Genomic DNA, 10,510 nt, shown 5'->3' with positions numbered 1-10,510 from the left:
CCTTTTTTTTGCCTGGAATGAAGATCAAACAATCAGAAAAAGGCATACGTTTTGATCAAGCAAAATGTTTGAAATTTCAGAAGTTACTTTGAAGGACATTTAAAATACAAGAACTTTAACATCCTTTTTTAACTCTTTAAGCTTTTCACACACATACATATATGTGTACACACACACACTCTTGTTCAGAAGTTATGTTGTGGCATTGGATATTTTTCCCCCTTGGAAATAGTTCTTAACTCTGGGATTTTAGAAGGTTGGAAATATTTTTTCAAGCGAACAATGGTACTCAAAATAATGAAAGGTGGTCCCTACTTTTTCTGTATTTCATTATTTTAAAATTCTTGTTTTTTCCAAGAACTGCAAGTTACATTTGAACCATGCTGCTGTTGTACCTTAAACAAAAACTCAGTGATAACCAGTATTTAGTCTATTAAAAATGCTCTTTTTGAAGAAAAAAGTTTGAAAGTCTCTGATTAGCCAGAGTATAGTATGGGTCTTCACTGAGAAATATGGTGACCTGTTTTCTTTGTGAAAACCTGGGAAAATGCAAGTGTGGGTGTGATGTGTGTGTTCTATTTGCATTGAAACAATGTAATTTTGTCTTTTTTTTTTTCTTTTCCTGACTTATTTCAGAAGTTGTACAGTCCTGGGGTGGGGGGGGGGGGGGGGGGGAGGGGGAGGGGAAAGCCTTTTCTGTTAATATATTTGCAATTCATTAAAGGATACAGAAAATCCAAATAAATTACTTTTGAAAGCAATTTATAATCAAGTGGTTGAAGATATACAACAGCTGTGCCATCTGTATTTTTATAGTAAGGCTCAGCAAAATAGTAAAAAGTTAAGTTTTACATTCCACAAAAGTCTAGGGCAGTGTTTCTCTAATTTTTTTTTTTTTTAACTTACACCCTCTTCAAATACATACATACACTTTTTTTTTTTTTAACTCACATCCTTTTTTAGTATTTGGAATTTCAAAATTAATATTGTGACCAAAATGTGGTAATTTTTAGAGTATATATTTTTTTCAAACAACAGAAGCCCTTTGCCAGCAGCTGCTACTTTGCAACTCACCTGCTTGTTCTTTAATCATATATATGACTTCCAAAATTTATTTAAAAGGGATACAAAGCTTTTTTGTTCCATTCAGGATCTGTTTTAAAAATCACAAAAAAAAGTCCTAAGAGAAGTAGAACATAGAAACTAAATTTTACTCTGGTCTGATTATCTTGGATACAGTGTAGAGAGCTGAATGGTTTTGTTCAGACGGCAAGAAGGAGTAGTAACAGAAAACACGTGAAGTGGGATTGGTCAGATCAGGGGGAGCAAGACCATAGTCTTCCCTAGGACCTGCTATTTACTGTCAGCTGGACAGGGATAACTAGAAGTGTAGACAGGAAGCAGTCGTTGGTTTGTTTAGCTGCTAATTAATGGTTCGGTATAGGTTTTATTTTTCTTTCTAAGCGCAAAGTTCGCTAAATAGCCACATTTAACGAGAGCTTGCCATATATACTGTGTTACTTGATCTGTACACAGTGTTTTCAGTCTTCAATCCTATAAAGTAGGTATCCCTCCATTTTACAAAAGAGAAAACCAGGTCAGCTATTAGATGATGGGGCTGGACACTTTGGCATTAGTGTATGGATTTCCTCTGAGAGTTTCAAATCATGTCTAATTTTGACTGTTAGGTGTCCTCTCTAGCGTTTTTAAATTGTCTACTAAAGAGTATCCTAACAGTTTGGGTTTTACAGAGGAAATTTTAGTATTTAGATGCTAAAAATATCATGTGTATAGTCCGTGGATGGTGCGTTGATCTGTATCCTGCCTCTCTGTTTTTCCTCTCACACTGAAATTAAAAGCGTGTTCTCTCTCCTTGAATGACTAGAATTTGCTTTAAACTAGAAAAAACATTTTTTTTAATTTTTTATTGCCAATTTCCCCTCCCTATCACAAGCATTCTTTTTATTCTTGATATCCTCAAAATAGAATTTTCAATTTGGGGCTACAAGCTATAGTTGAGAAGAAAATTCAAGGTCTTAAAAATGCATAATGCTTCACTGAAGTTTGAATCAGAAAGGAAGTAACAGTGGAAGCTGAGAAGAACAACGAAGTAGACGTAAGGTTTCTAATCGTGTGTTTTTAAAGAGCACTGAACCAGGATAACTAGGAAATAGGGATTTTGCCTCTCAGTAGCTCTGTGACCTTGAATGATTCACACTTAAACCTTTTTCAGATCAATACAAAGAAGACCAGATTGACCCTTCTTAGCTCACAGAGGACTGGGGATCAAATGTGTTAAGTCACCATGTAAGTGCTTTGGCTGCACTGTACGAATATACAGTGATAATAATAGGGTAGAGATGACAGAATGGAAAATCGATTGGGTTGATTCCCAAGACATGATCCTGTGAGACAAGTTCACTGTAGAACAGAAAACTTTGAGTCTAGGACAGGGATGGTCTATGGCCTACGGGCCAAGTTGGCCCATTGCCCATTTCATTTTATTAGAGCTATAGCTATAGCCGTTTGTTTTCATGTCCATGGCTGCTTTCTACTTCCGTGGCAGAGTTGAATAGTTGCACAGAGTCTACATGGCCTACAAAGTATTAATATTTACTATCTATACATTTGTGTGTGTGTGTGTGTGTGTGTGTGTATACATATATATTAACATATATACACGTAGTGTAGATTATACTGTATATATAATCTGATATTCTATACTTTGCAACCCCTGATCTAGAGCTGTATTAGCATAACCATCTATAAATCACTCAAATGGCATGTTTTCTGTGGTGCTAGATTCTTCACAATGTTTTGTGAGTCAAATCACTGGACCAGGTGCTGCACAAGAAGAAAAATTCACCAGTTCTTAGTTTTGCTTTGTTTTAGTTTTTTTTAAGTGTATTTATTTTGAGAGAGAGAGAAAGCAAGGGTGGGGCAGAGAGTGAAGGAGAGAGAAAATCCCAAGCAGGCTCCATGCCGTCAGCGCAGAGCCCCATGCAGGGCTCGAACTCACAAACCATGAAATCATGAGCTGAGCCGAAGTGAAGAGTCAGATGCTCAACTGAGTCACCCAACTGCCCCAGTTCTTAGTTTTTTTAATAATAAGACTTGGTTGGGTGAAGGGATTTCTTTGTATATTAATAATAAGACTTGGTTGGGTGAAAGGGTTTCTTTGTATATAATGGCACTCTTCAAACTTATTGCCAGTTTGTAGCATTTATACCAATGCTACATCTGTGCCCATAATCATTTTAATATCTTGAATAACACTAGCATTTACTTGCTTTTAATTTAGCATTTATGGATCACTTTGAAGTGAGAATAATCTCACTTCATCTTTACAATCCTGAAAGGTAAGGCACATATTACCTGCTTGATACAAGAGAAAACTAAAGCTTCAAGAAGCCAGAACATTTGCAAAAAGTGGAAACTCCCAGGAACAACATGGCAGATTTCCGCTTACATGTTATTGGGCCAGGACTGGGGTCACAAAATCATCCCTGGCTACAGGGGATGCTGGTAAATTTAGAATCTGGTAAAAAGGAATGGATTTGCCTTGACTGGTTTAGATAAATCATGATTTATCTCCTGGGTTTGTACACAAACAGATTTTGTTAGCAAAGAAGGGGGAATGGTTGTTGGTTCAACAGCCAAGAGCCCCTGCCACACTGCTGCAAAAGAATTATTGCTTTTTGACCACTGATCTTGTATTCAACTTACGGAATTTTCTCATCTAAGAGTTTGTGGGGTTTCTATTTAAGATTATACTATTTTCAAATAATGATGTTAATTCCTCTTTAATCCTTTTACAACCTACCTCATTTCTTTTTTCTATTTAACTGCTATAGCCAGGATCACCAACATTCTTTTGAGCAGTAGCAGCCATAATAGCAAGCACTCACTGTCTTGTTCCCAATTTCAAGAAAATGCTTCTTAATTTTTTCAGACTTCCAACTCCATGATAAAAATCTCAAAGCCACCATTATGCTAATATTAGCCCTTTGCTGATCTCATTGCCAATCCTAACACTCAACTCCCACTTCAACTACCATTTGTGACCACTGGTACTCAATTAAGATAACTTTCTATTGCTAGTTTCAATGGTTTTCGTCCTGACTAGGTCCTGAAATGTATCTGTCAAACATGTTGAGGCTTCTCGAATTGGAAAGCGATCGGCAGTAGGCTGATTACAAATCTGCCCCTCGCTCTGCCAAAACAACTCAAATCAAGTAAAACAAATAAACACTACACAAGGTTCATGCCTTCATTACCAGAAGACTATAACTTCAAGTTTCCTGTAAGTAGCAGGGGAAGTTCCAGTACGGGATCCTGCTGTTCCCGTAACGTGAGGAAGGAGGTTAAATCACCCCACAGAGCAGAGGGAGTAGTGGACTTAGAGGAAGCACACGGAATCTACAGGGGAAAAAGGAAACCGCAAAACACCACAGTTTGGCCCTTAGTAGATCACAGTCCTCGCTTTAGGGAAAGGTTTGAAAATGTGTGGGGTCAGGAGCAGCAGCATCATAGAGGCCGTGTTTCGGGGAGGGGGGGGAATCAGTAGTGAACAGGCAGTGAAAGAAGGGGAAACGTAAGACTGACAGAGAAACAAGGCCTATCAACCTTTCTTGCAAAATTCTTAAAACACGAAATGTGCAACTGACAGATAAGGGCTCTGAAACTAAGAATTCTGTCCATGAAATTGTTTGGAATCGGGTACAGCCATCCATGTCCTACAAAACTGTTGCAAAAAGTCTGAATATGTAAATTAGAACCTTTCTGGGGGCGCCTGGGTGGCTCAGTCGGTTGAGCATCTGGCTTTTAATTTCGACTCCGGTCGTGATTGCACCATCATGGGAGTGAGCCATGTATTGGGCTCTACGCTGAGCGTGGAGCCTGCTTAGGATTCTTTCTGTTTCTCTCCCTCTCTCTCTCTCTCCCTCTGTCCCTCTCTCCACCTCCCATGCACTTGCTCTTTCTCAAAAAATAAAAATAATCTGGGGCGCCTGGGTGGCTCAGTCGGTTGAGCGTCCCGCTCCGGCTCAGGGCATGATATCGCAGTTGGTGAGTTCGAGCCCCGCGTCGGGCTCTGTGCTGACAGCTCAGGACCTGGAGCCTGTTTCGGATTCTGTGTCTCCCTCTCTCTCTGCTCCTCCCCTGCTCGTGCTCTGTCTCTCTCTCTCTCTCTCAAAAATAAACATTAAAAAAAATAAAAATAATCTGTTAAAGCCTTTCTGCTGGTGAAAAGTCTCCCCAGCAAACAACCACAAAGCTAAAGAAAAGACATATCCTTTTAAAAGCATCTGGGGGTGCCTGAGTGGCTCAGTTCATTGAGTGTCTGACTTTGGCTCAGGTCATGATCTTGAGGTTCATGAGTTCAAGCCCCACCTCGGGCTATGTGCTGACAGCTCCGAGCCTAGAGCCTACTTCAGATTCTGTCTCTCTCTGCCCCTCCCCTGCTTGCGCTCTGTTTCTCTGTCTCCCAAAGATAAATAAACATTTAAAAAATGTAAAAAGTTCAAAGCATCTGAGAGGGGTGCCTGGATGGCTCCATCAGTTCAGCAACCAACTCTGGATTCAGCTCAGGTCATGATCTCGGTTCATGGTTCAAGCCCCTGTCAGCATAGAACCTGTTTGGGATTCTCTCTCCCTCTTTCTCTGCCCCTCCCCCATGCATGCTAACACACACACACACACTCTCTCTCTCTCTCTCTCTCTCAAACTTTAAAAAATAAAAATTAGAAATAAAAGCATCTGAGAAAGTGAAAAGGCATCCTAAATCAGAAAAGAAAACAAATGACAAGAATGATGAATCTGACTACGCTAAAGCCGTTTTGCATGACCAAAAAAAAGTACAAATGACAACTGGGAAGAAATATCTGCTCATATATCACCAATAAAGGGATAATACTACTAATGTATAAAAACATTTGAAAGAGGACATGAACAGACACTTCCCCAAAAGATTTAAAAATGGCTGTTAACCGTGTAAAGTTGTTTGCTTTCACTCAATAAGAGAAATGCAAATTAAAACTATGTTGAGAGGCTCCTGGCTGACTCAGTCCGTGGAGCATGCGACTTGATCCTGGGGTCGTGAGTTCGAGCCCCACATTGGGTGCAGCGTTTACTTTAAAAAAAAAAAAAATGCCTACACTGAGCTGTCAAATCGCTATGTTGTAGACCTGAAACTACCGGAATCCTGTGTGTGTCTGCTATACTCAAATAAAGAAATGTTTAAACTTCACAACCTACATTGAGGTACAATTTCTCATCCAACAGTTGGGCAAAAATTCAGAACTTGGCAATAAACTTCATCGGCCGAGCTGTGGGAAAACGTGCTCTCCTACATTGGTGACGAGAATGCAAAATGAAAACTCTCAAGAAGAGGCAATGGTCTTTTTTCCTCCCTGGCTGCCTAAAGCTCGACCGCCATCATGAATGACACAGTAACTATCCGGACCAGGAAGTTCATGACCAACCGACTACTTCAGCGGAAACAGATGGTCATCGATGTTCTTCACCCCGGAAAGGCAACAGTACCTAAGACAGAAATTCGGGAAAAACTAGCCAAAATGTACAAGACCACACCAGATGTCATCTTTGTATTTGGATTCAGAACCCATTTTGGAGGTGGCAAGACAACTGGCTTTGGCATGATTTAGGATTCCTTGGATTATGCAAAGAAAAATGAACCCAAACATAGACTTGCACGACATGGCTTGTATGAGAAGAAAAAGACGTCGAGAAAACAGCGGAAGGAACGCAAGAACCGAATGAAGAAAGTCAGGGGAACTGCAAAAGCTAATGTTGGTGCTGGCAAAAAGTGAGCTGGAGATTGGACAACGGAAGGAGTAAAGATGCTTCAGGGACTATCTGGCGTTTGTGCAGATTTTTCATGAGAGGATTAATAAACTAAGAACTTTTATGTGAAAAAAAAAAAAAAAAGAAGAGGCAATGGGCAGTCGACAACAAAAGTTCATCTACATCTCTTCAACCCGGCGACCCCACTTCTAGGAACTTACTGTGAAGCTACACCTCAAAAAACAAAAACAAAAACAAAACATGTTCATGATTTTAGTCATCACAGGGTTGTTTGTGATTGCAAAATATTGGGAACTCTCTAAAGCCCAAGCACAGCAGACTGGTTGGATGAACCGGTACACACGGTGGAATACTATGCAGCTATACGAAAAGAATGATGGAGGAAGCTGCCTTTCCGGCTCTCTCCACTCCCGAAGCTGCAGAAACCGCTCGGAGAGTTTCCACACTCACCGAATTTTCCAGGAATGCCAACTACCGCGTAAATGGAGGGCAGACTGCTTTGGCGTGTTTGAAACTTCACCAAGGAAGCTGCTTGTTTGGGAGAATGAGGTCACCTGTAGCAATGCCACCTGCCCGCGGTATTCGGCCAGTACCCACACCTTCGTCACTCTGCGTTTGAATTTTCATATGCAACTATGAAACGGAGCCATTTGGCGTCTCCTTTCAACTGCCTTACAACCCAAAACTTAGTCATCAGAGAGACATGACTACAAAGATCTAGTTTCTTTGCATTAAACGGGTTCTAAAAAAAATGAGAAAGATCTCTATGAACTGTTATGGAATGACTTTTAGATGTTATTAAGTGAAAGCAAAGGGCAAAAGATCGAGTTACTTTTTATGTAAGAAAAAAAAGGGAAATAAACATATGCATCTACCTGCTTGTCTTCACAAAAGGAAACACTTGAAAGGACAAACCGGAAAATAGTGAAGTTGGTTACCAATGAGGGGTGAGGAGGAGTGTCGTGGAAGGGATTCGGGGAGAGTGCCACCTCTTTGACTATACTTTTTGTAATATTTTCACCTTTGAGACATAATAATTTTACACATTCGAAAAACAAGAATGGAAGGGGAGAACTAAGATTGAAATAAACAAATGAGCCTAATTACATTTCAAATGAATACCGTGACTATCCTGAGACAGGGAGGGGAGAGGGGCACTAGGAAGAAAAAGTAACTCGTGAACACAGTATTTGGCTGTATATGCTCAGGCCTTGGGTAGGGAGGGGTGTGAGGGTAGGGACAGAGGGAAAAGGTACAAACAAATTTTGAACTCTTTAGTGGATGTGCTTTCGTAGTATGGGTCAAGCGACTGGGAAACTTGTTTAAATACATTACAGGATTGAACAAATGAATGAACACATTGATATCATTAGGGATCAGAGTTCTCACTGGGGAAGAAGGTATGTGTAAATCTGGAGAGGAAGAAAGCAAGAAACAACCCTGTGGGGGTTAATTGGAATCAAAAATATTGTTTTAAACTCACGGTTTCTAAAATATGTATATGTATGTGTATATGCACATGTATATGTATATCATGTGTGGGGTTGTAGGTATGGGTATTTACGTGCATATATATTCACCTCTGTCCACTGAAAGGGCCAAGAGGCAAAGATATCCTAGTAGCAATGAGCACACTTAGTGTCAAATCTTGGTCTCATACTGAAAAGAACTCAGAGAAATGGCTGATTCTAGAGTTAGGACAGGAAAAGTACACATCTTGCTAAGCCAGCAAGTAAGAAAGAGCTAAAAAAAAATAAACAAAATGATGGAGTTTTATCACAAGGATGCAGGAACCAACTTGAAGGAGCTCCCACTGGCCAAGCCTGAGACATTTGATCCCCAAATAAATACAATTGAAATGAATAAACGAATTATAAGCCATTCGGAGAAAAATAAGAATTCATGAGCCCATGCCAATAATTAAGAGAGAAAGAAGAAAAGGAAGAAAGAAAGAAAGAAAGAAAGAAAGAAAGAAAGAAAGAAAGAAAAAGAGAAAGGAAAGAAAGAGAGGGAGGGAGGGAGAAAGAGAAAGAAAAGAGAAGAAAAAAGAAAGGGGGTGCCTGGGTGGCTCAGTAGGTTAAGCATCTGACTTCAGCTCAGGCCATAATCTCACAGTTTGTGAGTTTGAGCCCTGCATCGGGCTCTCTGCTGTCAGTGGGGAGCTCACTTCAGATCGTGTCTCCCTCTCCCTCTGCACCTCTCCCGCTCATGCTCTTTCGCTCTCTCTCCCTCTCTCTCTGTCAAAACTAAATAAACATTAAAAAAAAGAAGAAGAAGAAGGAAGAGAGGGAAAAAGGAAAAGAAGGAGAGAAGAAAAGGAGGGTGCTTAGGCTACTGTAACAAAAACACTGGAGACCAGATGGTTCAGACAACATTCTCACAGTTCTGGAGGCTGTGAAGTTCAAGATCAAGGTGCCAAGAGATTCGGTGTCTGATGAGGGCTTGCTTCTTCATTCATATATGGTGGTTGTCTAACTATGTCCTCAAATGGCTAAAGGAGTGAGAGAGCCCTCTGGGACTTCTTTTATAATGGCACTAATCCCATTCATGAGGTCTCCACCTTCCTGACCTAATTCCCTTCCAGGGCCCAGTCTCCTAAAACCATCACATTGGGGGGTTAGGATTTCAACCTATGAATTTGGGGAGGACACAAGCATTCCACCATTGCATTCTTCTTCTGGCCCCCAAAATTCATGCCCTTCTGACATGCAAAATACATGAAAAGGCATCCCAACAGCTCAAAGTCTTAGCTTATTTCCGTATCAACTCAAAAGTCTAAAATCCAAAGTCTCATCTAAATATTATCTAAATCAGATATGGAGACTACAGTTCATCCTGAGGTGAATTCCTCTCCAGTCATGAATCTGTTAAACCAAACAAGTTATGTGCTTCCAAAATGCAATGAAAATAAGAGAGGAATAAGAGCTAGATGTTCTCACTCCGAGAGGGAGAAATAGGAAGAAAAGAAAAGAATGAATGGCCCCAAGCAAGTCCAAAACCCAATGGGGCAAATTTCATTCGACGTTAAGGTTTGAGGATAATCCTCGTGGCTCGATGCCCTGCCTTCTGACCCACTGGTGGCGATGCCTGGTAAATATGAAGCATGTGCTAGTCTCGTCCTGTAATAATGACAGTAATGATTGAATGAGGCAAGAATCATGAGTGAAAGGGAGTGGGAGATGCAGGCTTCCAGTTATGGACTGAACAAGTCACAGGGATGAAAGGCACAGCGTAAGGAATATCGTCAATGATACTGTACTAGCAGTTGTATGGGGACAGATGGTAGCTACACGTGTGGTGAGCACAGCATAATGTATAAACTTGTTGAATCACTATGTTGTACACCTGAAACTGATGTAACATTATGTGTCAACGAAACGTAAATTGAACACAATATTCTTTAAAGAATTGTAAAAAGAGCGGCACTGGCTGAGTGTGACTCTTGATTTCAATTTCGGCTCACGTCATGATCTCACGGTTCATGGGTTCAAGCCCTCATGGGTTCATTGGGCTCTACGCTGACAGTATGGAGCCTGCTTGGGATTCTCTCTCTCCCTCTTTCTCCACCTCTTCCCCTCCCTCTCTCCCCCTGCCCTTTTTCTCAAAAATAAATGAATAAAAAGAATTAAAAAAAAAAAAAAAGAAAAAAAAAAGAAAAAGGGGCGCCTGGGTGGCGCAGTCGGTT

General features: G+C 40.5%; 1 pseudogene; it reads left to right on the top strand.

Annotated features, from left to right (window-relative positions):
* Window positions 1–6,385: 6,385 nt before the first annotated feature.
* On the top strand, window positions 6,386–6,928 carry LOC125927345 (40S ribosomal protein S24-like; annotated as a pseudogene).
* The last annotated feature ends 3,582 nt before the right edge of the window (window positions 6,929–10,510 follow it).

This window comes from Panthera uncia, chromosome E1 (genome assembly GCF_023721935.1).
Source record: "Panthera uncia isolate 11264 chromosome E1, Puncia_PCG_1.0, whole genome shotgun sequence".
NCBI lineage: Eukaryota > Metazoa > Chordata > Mammalia > Carnivora > Felidae > Panthera > Panthera uncia.
The sequence above is the reverse complement of the archived record's forward strand: the minus strand, read 5'-3'. Positions and strand labels throughout refer to the sequence as shown.